Here is a 13224-nt window from a genome sequence, read left to right as displayed (position 1 = left end):
CCACAAAAATGACATTTTTTCAGGGATCCTTTAAATCTGATAGCCAGTCTGGCTCAACTGGGGCACAAGTATCCTACAATGCTACATCCAGACACAGGAAGCTTCCTGTGTTCCATTTAAAACAACAGGGCCAGTGAGAGGGGAAGCCACATGGCTATGTTTCCCCATCTCTATAGGCGAGGTGGGGCACGGAGCACTGAAATTGGCCCACTGCTCCACCGATTCACCACAGAGGCTGGCGAATCACCCCACTGCCATTCATCCACGTGATGAGATCCATTGGATTTCATCAAATGGAACCATGGTAATTAAAATGGAATAAAAGCACTAAAATTGTGGACCGTGAAATTGCGCCAGGACAGATGTTGAGTCTTTAATCATTTAAATTCAGCCAGGAATGTCTAGAAGTTTCATGCTGCTTGGTGACGGTGAAAAGAGACACTGAACAACCCTGTCTTGTCTTTTAAGTACCTGAAGTCTTAAGTCTTCATCAGAGCAAGTCTGTGGTAATTCATGAGATTAGCTCCCATGCACAGATTTTGTGAGTTAGTGAGCAGAAATCAATTTCCAAAGTGGCTGTAATTTCTGATTCATCCAACTGCATAAGAAGTTCCTCGAAAGCTTCATATGGAAGTCCTTTAAATGACAGCCTATAAAGTAGAGTAGAGCAGAAGAATTAATGTACAGAAAAAGCATAAATTGAGATATTTAATTATCTCAGAATGTATTCATGACCTTGAGTTTGCCATGTGAACTGCCATGCTGGATCAGGCCAAATAACCCAAGATGATGTTTGCAGAGCAATGAAACAATTGATTTAGGAGTCCCACAAAGAGAATGCGAGTGTGGAAACAGCCTTGCTCTTGCTCATATTCATCAGCAACCCATGAAATTTTGTTAAACAAAAGTTTACACGTAGTGCAGTAGACTCTCTATTAACTGACACCCATGCGGATTAATCAATCCTGGGTAAATATAGTTTCTGGTTGCTTGGGATTTACTATTAACATAGGCTCAATACTGTACCCCATGCTATACCATACCATAAACCCTGTATTGACTTGATATTAATATTGAAATACAGTAATTAAAAGCAAATATAGTCAATGTAACACAGTTTTAGTGTATTGCGCATGTATTTAATTTTTGTTTGAAGTACTATTTCTTTGATTTTTTTGCCAGTTGCTTGAGAGCTCCAGTTACTATATTTTATATGCCTTTGATTTTATATGTTCATGTGTTTTAAATGTACCTTGTTGTATTTTGAGGTGTATTTTGGGCTTAGTCCCCATGTGAGCCGCCCCAAGTCCCTTTGGGGAGATGGGGCAGGATACAAGAATAAAGTTGTTGTTGTTGTTGTTACTGTATATACTCAAGTATAAGCCTAGTTTTTCAGCCCTTTTTTAGGACTGAAAAAAAACCTCCTCGGCTTATACTTGGGTGAGGGTTCTGGTGGGCTTATATTCAGGTCGGCTTATACTCAAGTATATATGGTATATTTATTATTTTTCTCTATTATTATTGGTATTGTTACATTTATTATTTTACTCTATTTATCATTACATTTATTATTTCACTTTATTATTATTAAAAGGATACATAAGCACATTTACATTGAAGAAGATGAAAATAATGATTTAATCAGAGTTGAACGGTCATATATTAAATTACAGTTTGATGTAAAGATTAAAAAACATTTAAACTACTGATGCCTCAATTAATGTAATTTTATTGGTATCTCGGCTTATACTGGAGTCAATGTTTTCCCAGGGTTTTTTGTGGTAAAATTAGGTACCTTGGCTTATATTCGGGTCAGCTTATACTCGGGTATATACGGTATTATTATTATTAGTACTATCTTTTCAGAATTCAGTGCCATCATTATATCTGTTAACTAGAAATGAATTAATCACTTAAGCTAATTAATGAAGGAAGTGACCACAAATGAAGACACAAAGAAGCAGAGCATGACTCATAAGGGACAGGATCAAATGCTATAAATAACGTTGCACTGACACTCAAAAAAGAAAGAGGATTAGCACAGTGACCATGTTTTTCCTCATCAACTTCCTAGAGTTATAATAATAAACAGTCTTACGCACAAACACATACTCAAAAGGCAACTATCAGGATGGCAAGAGCCTGGGAAGATGAAAATAAAGACGCAAATGTTCTGGAGATGAGCTGCCCATCTTAAGGGGAACCAACATGCATGTTGTGGGACTACACTTTCCATCAGGATTTCCCATCATAACCAAGGTGTGGGGGTTTGCAGAATGGCAACATCTATCAAGCTATATACAAGTTGCCACTACAAACTGTAAGTTTTACCATGTCTTAGCATTCTAGGATGCTTATGACATGGAACTCAATGTGAAGATAGCAATAAAGGACCATAGTTAATATTGGTCAGTAGCTCCTGTCCCTCTAAGTTATGCTGGACAAGATGGATTCTCCCTTCTTTGCTGGAAAACAGACACTTGCCCTCCTCACCCATCCACTCAAAAATGACATCACAATGAAGCATCAAATCTCTCACTTCAGTACTTTTATTGGATTTGTACTATATGGTTCCCATACTTCCCTTCTTTCTAGGTAAAGAAACAAAATCTACAGTTGGAGGCTTTGAACACATTACTGAGCAAAAAGACTGCAGCATTTATTTTTAGTCAGATTTTCCAAATGTTGTATAAAAGAAAGAACTATGCTTCATGGTTTCCCAAAGTGACAGTCCACTTTTTCTAATTTAATGTTTTTGCCATTCAGTTTAAAATGGAATGCACTTTCTTCCCTTGTTTTATGTTCAAATTTGCTCTGCTTCTTAGCCTAGGTTAAGGTAAAGGTTTCCCCTGACGTTGTCCAGTCATGTCTGACTGGGGGTTGGTGCTCATCTCCATTTCTAAGCCAAAGAGCTGGCGTTGTCCATAGACATCTCCAAGGTCATGTGGCCGGCATGACTGCATGGAGTGCTGTTACCTTCCCGCCAGAGCGGTACCTATTGATCTACTCACACTGGCAAGATATCAAACATTTTTTGATTGACTGCCCAGCATATGCTGAACTTCGACACAGTTATTTACATCCATTACTATCTAATTTTAGGTCCCCCAACAGAAATGATCTTCTGACAGTCCTCTTGCAAGGACAAGAAAGATCCACCATATTTAGAGTAAGCCTTTTTATCCTGAAAGCTATCAAGAAAAGAGCACATTTCCTGAAAGAAGAATCAGGAAAATAAGATTTTGTCGGCAAACAGATGGTCAGCTGCCTGTCCTCCCATCCTTTTTGCCTTGTTTTTATTTATGTTGCACTTTGAAATGGTCATATTGTTATCGACCGCGTTTCTAGGGGATCGGGCCCCTTAAGGAGAGAGCCGATCCGGTCCTGAGAGAACGGACCTTGGCGGAGCCGATAAGAGAATATGAGCCGCAATACAACCTGGAGCCGAAATGAAGAAGGTCCGCCAAAGATGAAGGAAAATCCGCCAAGGAGTCTTTATTGAGCAATTCAGCTGAAAAGGACACCAGTAGCTATCATTCAGTCTACTAGCGTATCATATGTTTCAAATAAAGCCATATTTATACAATGTTTCGGTCTGACAGCCCTTTGAATTTCCCGCCCCGCTCCCCCGCCCATCTGATCGCGGATAGGCTAGAAGGTTGAACGAGGCGGGCTTTCGTTTCCCGCCTTGCTCTGCTGGCCCAATGGGGAGCCGCTTTTTGTCCCCACTCGGGCCAATCAGAGAGGAGGAGGCGGGAGCTATTGAAACAATGAAGTGACAGGGCAGGAAATATCAGATTAGTCCTTGCCCGGCCGATTTCTAAAGGGATTAATGACAGTCATCAGGGGTTCCTGTCATGTACACTGATTTCAGATATGCCTTAAGGTGTCAGGGGGAAGTAAGGATGGGTGGCAATGGGCGCAGCAGGGCGTCTTCCTGAGACGTCCTGGTTTTCCCTTTGGAGGAGATATGACAATGTTTGCCTTGAGGGCGAATCACCTTTTATTCGGCGACCCAAGCCCTATATTGTCCATGCAATCTGATTCTGATTAGGTTATGCGGCAGCGGATTAACCTTTTGTTTTGGGGGAGGTAAACCTGGGTCATAGGAGCTGGGGTTCATGTTGGGGTCAAAATATTTCCCATTTGATTTCATGATTTGCCAATTATGTGAAATAAAATGAAAAATAAAATAAAGTTGGAGCGTAAACCCAGCTGGGAAAAACACATATTTTCCGGGGATCCCAAAGAGTACAAATACATATAGGCAGATAGATAGATTTCAAGGAAGTAAGGGAGAATCCATAAAGGTGGGTTACATTGCATAAAGGGGAATCATGGATGATATAAACAATTGAAAACATTTGATAAGAACGAAGTTCACAACATCTGGGGAACCCAATATGGAAAGTCATAGGAGTGGAGTTCTAGCAGCATGATTTCACAATTCATGAAGTTAGCCCAACGATTAGAAATTCATACAACAGTGAGTCATGAGAGTGTCCAAGTACATAGAATATGAAAATTCACGGATAGATGAGGAAAAAGAGTTCATCTGTGATGGAAGGAATTCATAGAGATGGCATGGGGAAGGGGCACATGTGGGTTGTAGTCTTTGGAAGTATAAGATTTCATAAGTCCAGGGATAGGTCTGGGGAAGAGTGTTCTTCTCCTTCATAAAATTATGAAGGTATGAATGAAACGTGGAGGGCACCCGTTCGGGCACCCCCTGGCAGCTGCAGAGAGGGTGAGGGTCCTTGGAGAACTATGTCTCCCCAGCGGGAGAGCGATCCCCCCATCCCCAGTTCACAGAAAGGGGCTAGGGATCTCTTAAAACCATTCCGCGAGCCGCGGGGAGAGGAAAGTCCGGGATAAGGCTGGAGGAGGGCAGCCCGGCTTGAAAAGAGCAGTCGGTCCCGTTTGACAGTCAGCTGTTGAGGTGCCGAAAACTGGACCGATTTCGGTTCCGTTGGTGGTCTTCGAGTAAGGAGCCTTAGAAAGGGTTAGGACTAAAAGAGGAGCGTTCTAGGGGTAATTTTGATAAAGATATGAGCCAATTTGTATCGTCCGCCGTATTAATCTATGGCGGAGAAGCCTCCGCCAGGGTTTTTAAAGATCAGACGGGTTAGTGAGAGAGAGAGAAATTGCATGCAAAGGAAGGAGTCAGAGAATGACACAAAATAACCAGATAGAGAGTGTTACTGTTAAAATAAATGCTACTTTTATTGGGGGATTTGTTACATAGTTCAGGGAAGGGGAAAGTGAAGAAAGAAAAAAATCTTTTAATAATAGTCTGCTGCGGTCCCGCTCCGTTCCTTTGGTGAGTGATCTGCGGAACTCTCCGCTGCGCTTTTAAATTAATTTAAAAGCCGGGGTTTCGGTCATCAAGATGACTGGTCAAACAAATAAATTATTATTATTATTATTATTATTATTATTATTATTAACACTGGCATGTTTTCGAACTGCTAGGTTGGCAGAAGCTGGAGCAACAGTGGGTGCTCACTCTGCTCCCGGGATTTGAACCTGGGACCTTTTGGTCTGCAAGTTCAGCAGCTCAGTGCTTTAACACACTTCACCGCCGGGGCTCCTTAGCCTAGGTTAGTTATACATTATTCACAGTTATCAAAATTTTCTCAGCCTCATTTGTGGAACTCTGTCCCAATGTATTAACCACACCAGCTAATCCTAAAATCCACTAAAATCGATTGGGTCTACAAGATTCTGGGATTCTTTCTGTTTTAAAAAATAATTTATTATCTAAAATGGGAGGGGGAAGAACTGGGTGATAAATACAAAGTATTTGAAAGAAATTCAGTGAGAAAGCAGGTTGGGTTGTTTTGTTTGTTTGTTTTGTGCTGTGGCAAGTACTAAGATTAATGCAGACAAAATAAATTGACCAAGGTACTAACTAAAAGAATACAGATAAACACCTCTTTAGAAAAACAGCAGGCTATAACTGATGGCATCTATTTTTGGAAGATCTATTTCAGGCTTCTGGCTCAGGACTAAGGCATAACTTATTTCAGCTTTTGTCCCAAAGAAGCTCTGAAAATGTTGCCTATAACATGCCTGTGTATGATGCCCATTTCATATTTTCTTGTTGACCAAGTCAATAACTGTTTTTTCTGATACCTTGGGATGTTTTCTGCCCAAGGTGAGTACAAGATATCAGCACCTCTCCACAACACTTTGTGAGCATATGTGGGGAAATGCTGCCCTCCACGACACCTTACTTTAAAAGGAAACATAGGAGAGGCCATTTATCCTGCTAAATCTGGTCTTCTAAGAGGGAATTTACGAGACTGCCATAGCCTTTGGGAGGTTACAAACACACCATGCTTAATAACACTGAACTTAATGGGAAGAATCAGTCCTCTCCACTATATCTTTACACCTAATCTACTATAATAAAAGGGAATAACAGAGATGTTCTGATCTGGCAATTAAGTAGCAAAATACTCCAAGGTCCAGAGATGCCTCTTGAAGTATGAAAATCTCATTTTCCATGATGGTGAGAGGTGCTGGCATGTCCAAAGGTTCCCTAAAAGTCTTTGTAGCCTAATGGTGGGAATTCGATCCATCTCTCAGGGATACTTTGTGCTTTTTCTGCATGGCAGGGGATTGTACTAGATGGCCAGTGTGGTCTCTTCCAATTCTATGCATCTACCCTGTTTCCCCTAAAATAAAACATCCCCCAAAAATAAGACCTATTAGAGGTTTTGCTGAATTGCTAAATATAAGGCCTCACCCGAAAGTAAGACCTAGCAAAGTTTTTGTTTGGAAGCATGCCCGGCACCCACCAAACAAAATACCATAGCATGCAGGACTAGTAAATGTACATACCAGTTGTATATGAAAATAATGGTAGTAACAAGAAATTCTTGACAGAAGTCACAGTTTGTCTGGTTTGGTTATGTTGGTTTGTGATGACAACTGCTGTACAGTATAGATTAAATGTTCATTTTTTGTTCAACAATAAATGTGAATTCTTCTTCATGGAAAAATAAGACATCCCCTGAAAATAAGACCTAGCACATCGTTGGGAGCAAAAAATAAAATAAGACACTGTCTTATTTTCGGGGAAACACAGTATGATTCTTGGTGCTTCTTTCCACCAAAAACAACAGATTCACAAGTTAACATTGCTTTTAGACCAGATCCTGATTGCCTTTCTGGAAGTATAATTCCCTCCTCTTGTAATGTCTTAAGCATGCCCAGAAATGTAATGGATCTGGTAGCATTAGCTCCTGGAGCCTAAAAGGGTCAGGGCCTACTCACCATCCCTAGTGCTATTTGCTATTTGAAGATCATGTGGAGTAGAGGCATCAAGGGTGTCTGATCTCCACTGTTCTGCATAACATCCAACATTTCACAGATAGAAACAAGGACACATCTGGCCAAACAATATTGGAGTATGGGGAAGACAGCAAACATTCATTTCAGCAAATTAGTTCTAGCAGTTTTCATTTGCGCCACAAGCAGGTATTTTGCAAAGCTCATTCTTCTTAATAGCCTATGAAAGTCTAAACCACCTCAAAATTATTTGCATTACAGCAGGGATATCAAGCGTGGCAGATGATGGTATCAACAAATCTGTTGTTTTTATCCTGTGAGCCCTCTCTCATCTCCACAGATAGAAGACAGTTAGAAATAGGAAGCAGTAATAAAACAAATGTCACAATTTGTATTTATAGGATTATGGTCCTGCACGCAACAGGAAGACTCCTCTTCACATACTTCTTTTCTTATTTGCTCTGTCAATAGTCACATTCTCTCCCTTTCATTTTGCTGACGTGCTGAAATTCACAGGGAAGTGTATGTTGCTTGAGAGGCCGCTTAGACCAGCACATACCGCTGGAGTCCAGTCTATGAATGCCACAGAGTGCAGGGACATCCCCTCTCATTTAACAGAATGCCATTCTGTCTCCCTTGTGATTCAAAGGCCATTCATAATATGCTTCTGAATCACATCCTGTCCGGCTGTTAATAGAAAAAGAACTCCAAAAATATAATGCCAGTTTTTGAGGCATTAGACAAAAAGGCAGTGCACAAAGTGCTTCCTACAATGAATGTTTTATGTTTTAAGTTCATTGCCTTAACAGAAGACTCCTGACCTTCCTTCTAATGTGGGACAAGATCAAGATGTTCTACCCAGCCAAAAAGGCATACATTTCACATAGTTTATTCTTGTATGTGGAAATTAATAACTACAGCAATTTTCTCCCCGCTTTGTGAGAATATGCACATTTCGGCACAATTTTTGAGCACGTTGGGACTTCACAGAGAAAATGTGTTTTGCACAAAAAAGCACAAGGTTTTTTGATGCTCAAAAAGTGAAGTTTGTAGTAGAAACAATATTGTGTGCTAAATACACTGATTCCATAATTTGAAAAATGGAGTTATGCACATAATACAAATGGAGGAAAACCACAGTTTATTTTTCTATACAGAAATCTGAGCATTAAGCATTAACTGTAGTTTCCATAAATGTAAGCATTCATGTATAGACAAAAGTACAAAATGTTGTGCATGCGTTTTCTGTGCAGAAAAAAAAACACTTTCATACAGAAGTCTGTGTATTCTGTGTAAAATTCATGTTTTATGCCAAAAAACATATTTTAAACTCAGAAAACTAATTATATTTTTGTGCAAATTAATTTTCTTCTATGAGATCTCAATGTGAAGAGTTCAACCACACTACCCTTAGTACACTTTATCCTGTCTGATCTTGGAAGATAGGCAGGCTTGGTTGACACTTGGACAGAGTTCTGCCAGATAATCATGTCAAGGATTTCCAATATGGCTAGGAAATAATCGGGAGATGGGCTGTCAAGATGAGCCAATGATCAGATTCTGTATAAGAATCTGGATATGACCATGTTTATTTATTCAAAACATTTATTTCCCTGCCTTTCTTCCAGATAGCTGTGGTCAGCTGATTACATGGGAAGAAGACATAAACTCTTAAAAGAGTCCTTGTTTGATGCTTACTCATGCATTACAGTATTAAAACAGCAGCAAAATGTATGAGAAAACAACAGTGCAATGAATTCCAAAAATGCAAGCAGTTTAAAACCAAATTGAGAAGCATATGAATGCATGTTCACAATCCCTTTCATTAAAAATATTTTATTTACCATTTCTTCCAAGCACAGATTGAACAACTCTTACACTCCAACACGTTATTGATAAACAGGATATTTGAGAATTTGTTGTATGCTCTTTTTTCACAGCAAAGATCACTGTTCAAGGTGCCCCCTACAAATCAAAAATAATATGGTCCATAAGCATTTCAGCAAGTTGGGTGCTCTGCTCCACTCCATGGCCCACACCACACTTGTTTGAGTTTTCACAGTTGTGGCCGAAAATAATATGCAAAACAATACATTTTAAAAATAATGCTGATAAGAACCTACTTGCTCATATTTCTATATGCAAAACTTTGGTTCTTCTTTCTCTTCTATTTGCATTTATGTCATCAAGACCAATTACATTCAAAAATAGCATAATATTTTCCCAATACATATAGCTAAATATTAGGTTTCTGCACAGATCCATTTTCAAAAATGGCCTTTGGCTGGTTCGGACACCTGTAATGGTGTCCAATATTATTTTGGTTGCAACAGAACAGCGGCTGTCGAAAACTGGCTGCTTTCGGTTTCTTTCAGTTACACGTGGAGTGCAGGGAGGGATGCAACCCCAAAAAGGAAAGGAGGTGGAATCAAGGCACGAGGGGGGGAATCATTCTAAGCAAGGTGCCAGTTCTTCTTTCCAGTGCCGCCAAATCAAGAGAGAAGGAAGAGCTTTTTTAAGGAAGCTCAAGCTAGGATACCTCCAGGTCAATCCCTCTTCTTTCCCTAGGAAGCGCCCTTAAAATGCCTTGGAAAACTGCTCCTGCAGGGAGAGAGCTGTGCACATCCGCAGCTCCTGTCTCTTCTAGAGTAGAAACAGCTTTAATGAAGCATATGATCCAAAAATGTTTTTTTTTTTTTGCACATGCCTAGTGGTTTCTTAAGCCTGTTGCCTGAAACCCAGATCTCCTCTAAAAACAGAAGGAAAAGGATTGCAGAAAGGTGGGTTTCTTAAACTCTTGCCTTAAATCCAGGTATTCTTGAAAGAAAGAAGAGAAAGGATCGCAGGAAGCAGGGTTTCCTAAGCCCTTGCCCTAGACAGAAAGGGGAGCGTCATAAGTTCCCCATTGCCACCAATGGGCTGGATTGAAAATGGATGTTTCAGTTGCCATAAGGGAAAAAAGATTCTCACCCTGCTGAATTCCTGAAGCTCCCGAAAACAGATCGGGAACTGCACTAAAATTTGGGACACTGAAAACAGATCGGGGTTTAACTGAAATGCACAACCCTATAAATATTTCAATAAAATTCAAGGGCAAGGAATCCCTCCAACCTGGTCACAGATTTAACTTAGTCAAAAGAGCCCAGCATCATGAGGATAGCACTTCTTCAAAATAGGCACCTGCAGATTCTGTATCAGGTTTAATCAAAATCCCTACTTCCTCACCTGTTTTGGTTGCAGCTTTATGCTATAGTTCTTCACTCTGCAACAATGTTGTGGCCTGGTCAGATTCTGAGTGTTCAGAAGATGAGGTAGGTGATGCTGGGAGAGATTCAGAGGACCCAGAGAGAAATGTTTTGGAATCTCCTGGCTATTCCCAGGAGAACAGCGAAGGCCATTTCCATGGGAACCTGCCAAAAGTGCAGACCGAGGGAATTGGGGAAGATGAATGTCTGTCAAGATCAGAGAGATTAGAGTTAGGACAACAAGGCCAGCAATTACGGACTTACTTCTCCAAGTGGATCAGAGATAAGGAGAGCAGGTGCAAAAGAAATGATTTCATGGGAAGGATTTTTGGCTTTTAAAAGTGGTTCATGTTGATACTATTCTTTGTGAGAGCAACACTGCAATCGTTAAGAACTCTGTATCATGAGCCTTGTAATTCATGTAACCAAGTCTTCAAGCTGTTTCTGTGCTAGTTTCATGAGGCATAGTTTTGCCTGCTTTGGATTTATGTACCTGTTCTTGGAATTATCTCAATGAGATTCTGTTAGAGACTTTCTTTGTGTGGATTTTTGGACTCTGACTTTTATGGACATAACCTTTTGAACTTTGATTCCTTTTAAATATTTGCTTGCTTTTCATATAGCCAGCTTTTATTATACTCTGCCTTTAATAAACTTTTATATTGGATCTTCTGGACAGTGTGTGGTTTGTGGTGAAAAGAGGCTTCAGGGCCATAGTGCAACAAACAGTCAGTCTATGACTGATTAGGAAGCAAAATGAAAGAATTCAATTTTTGGTTAAAGAGATACTTCAGACATGAACTGTAAAAAATTAACCTTGGGCAAGTCACACTTTCTCCACGTTACAAGAATGGCAAACCCTCTCAGAACAAATCTTGCTAAGAAAACCCCATAATAGGTTGACCTTAGGTTTGTCATAAGTCAGAACTGACTTGAAAGCACACAACTATAACAATATTTCCACTACTCCCTCCCTCAACTAACTCACAGCTTCACAATGTACCCACCCTGTGTTTTTGCACCCACCACTCAGTCTCTCTCTTTTCATTTTTCCCTCATCTCCTTCTAGGCCATTGGTTCTCAACCTGGGATCCCCAGATGTTTTTGGCCTTCAACTCCCAGAAATCCTAACAGCTGGCTGGGATTTCTGGGAGTTATAGACCAAAAACAGCTGGGGACCCCAGGTTGAGAACCACTGCTCTAGGACTTCAAAATATGCCCCGTGTTTGATTCTTGCCATCCAGTGCTCTGGCTGTTCACATTCCCAACCCTTCTACTCCCTCCCTCAACTGTGTGTCCTTGAAATGCCCACTCACTCTTTTCTTCCCTGAGGTTACATTCGTGCCTCCTGTCTCAAAGCTGCTTTATCTTGTTTTTTGCTTTATGATCGTAAACTTGAGAGCAGGGAGTGACTTATTACTGAGTTTCTGTGAAAGGTGACCTCGTTTCTTGAAAGTCACTTTGACAGAAAAATGCATCCACATTTTGCTATATTTCTTGACTCCTACAAGAGCTGGGTACTGGAATTTCTGGTGGAAACTTGAAATCCAGGTAAGCTAATAGTCAAAACAAGTGCTAGTGGCATGCCTAGAATATAGGTGAAACCTGACAAACCAGGTGGCATAGCTGACCCACCCACTAGTCCAGGGGTCTTCAAACTTTTTAAGTGGAGGGCCGATTCACGGTCCCTCAGACTATTGGGGGGCCGGACTATGATGAAATAGTCCAAAATTAGGATTGTTGTTGTTGTGTGCCTTCAAGTCGTTTCAGACTTAGGTCAACCCTAAGTCTAAAGTTTAGGACAAAGGCCAGATAAATGACCTTGGAGGGCCTTAGTTTGGGGACCCCTGATCTAGACAATCTCATAAGACCATAGGTAAGCAAAGAAGCCTCCAAAGACCATCAAGATGGTCTCATAAGACCATAGGTAAGGAAAGGGACCCTCAAAGACCATCTAGATGGTTTCATAAGACCATAGATAAGGAAAGGGGCTTCCAAAGGCCATCTAGACAATCTCATAAAACCATAGGTAAGGAAAGAAACCCTCAAACGCCATCTAGACCATCTTATAGGACCATAGGTAAGGAAAGGGACCTCCAAAAGCCATCTAAATGGCTTCATAAGGCTGTGGCTAAGCAAAGAGACCTTCAAACCATCTAGGCGATCTCATAAGGCTATAAGTAAGCAAAGAGACCTCCAAAGACCAGGTAGACTTAGGTCAACCTCAAGTCTAAAGTTTAGGACAGGGGCCAGGTAAATGACCTTGGAGGGCCGCATCCGGCCCCCGGGCCTTAGTTTGGGGACCCCTGCACTAGTCATTTTATTTCTATTAACTAAAAGTCTTACCCTATGACATTGGGGTGGGGTCCAGGATGTTTTTGGCTCAAGAAAGGCTTTTTTTCCAAACATAGCAATGCTAAAGCAGCTCTAGGGGAAATCCTTTCATTTGTCCTTCAGGTGACAGAGGGCTTTCTCAGTTATATAACATGCAAGTAGGCTGTGGGTCACGCTTTCTACAGCCTATTTTACATAAATGCAACCACCAGTTGTGAACCATGTTCATGCAAATTTGAATGCTAAGATTCTCTCAATTAAGCAAAGAAACAGTAATTAGTGCTAGAAACAAGGAATGTACAGAAAAACAGTGTGCTTACAGGAGACAAGAGAAGCACAGATATGTCTC

At 40.6% G+C, this 13224-nt stretch overlaps 2 long non-coding RNA genes across 2 annotated transcripts in view; both read right to left on the bottom strand.

Moving 5' to 3' along the window:
• Positions 1-353: 353 nt before the first annotated feature.
• Positions 354-13224, bottom strand: part of LOC134298986 (uncharacterized) — a 53238-nt gene continuing 40367 nt past the window's right edge. The window contains exon 3 of the long non-coding RNA XR_010006141.1: positions 354-650. This is a non-coding gene — a long non-coding RNA (uncharacterized LOC134298986). The remainder of the gene's footprint in view (positions 651-13224) is intronic.
• Positions 9106-10882, bottom strand: LOC134298684 (uncharacterized). The gene is made up of 2 exons (XR_010005798.1): positions 10522-10882; positions 9106-9261 (listed from the first exon to the last, which is right to left on the bottom strand). It is a non-coding gene; the product is annotated as an uncharacterized LOC134298684 (long non-coding RNA).

This window comes from Anolis carolinensis, chromosome 4 (genome assembly GCF_035594765.1).
Source record: "Anolis carolinensis isolate JA03-04 chromosome 4, rAnoCar3.1.pri, whole genome shotgun sequence".
Classification (NCBI taxonomy): domain Eukaryota; kingdom Metazoa; phylum Chordata; class Lepidosauria; order Squamata; family Dactyloidae; genus Anolis; species Anolis carolinensis.
Note: the sequence above shows the minus strand (reverse complement) of the source record. Positions and strands in the feature narration are given on the sequence as shown.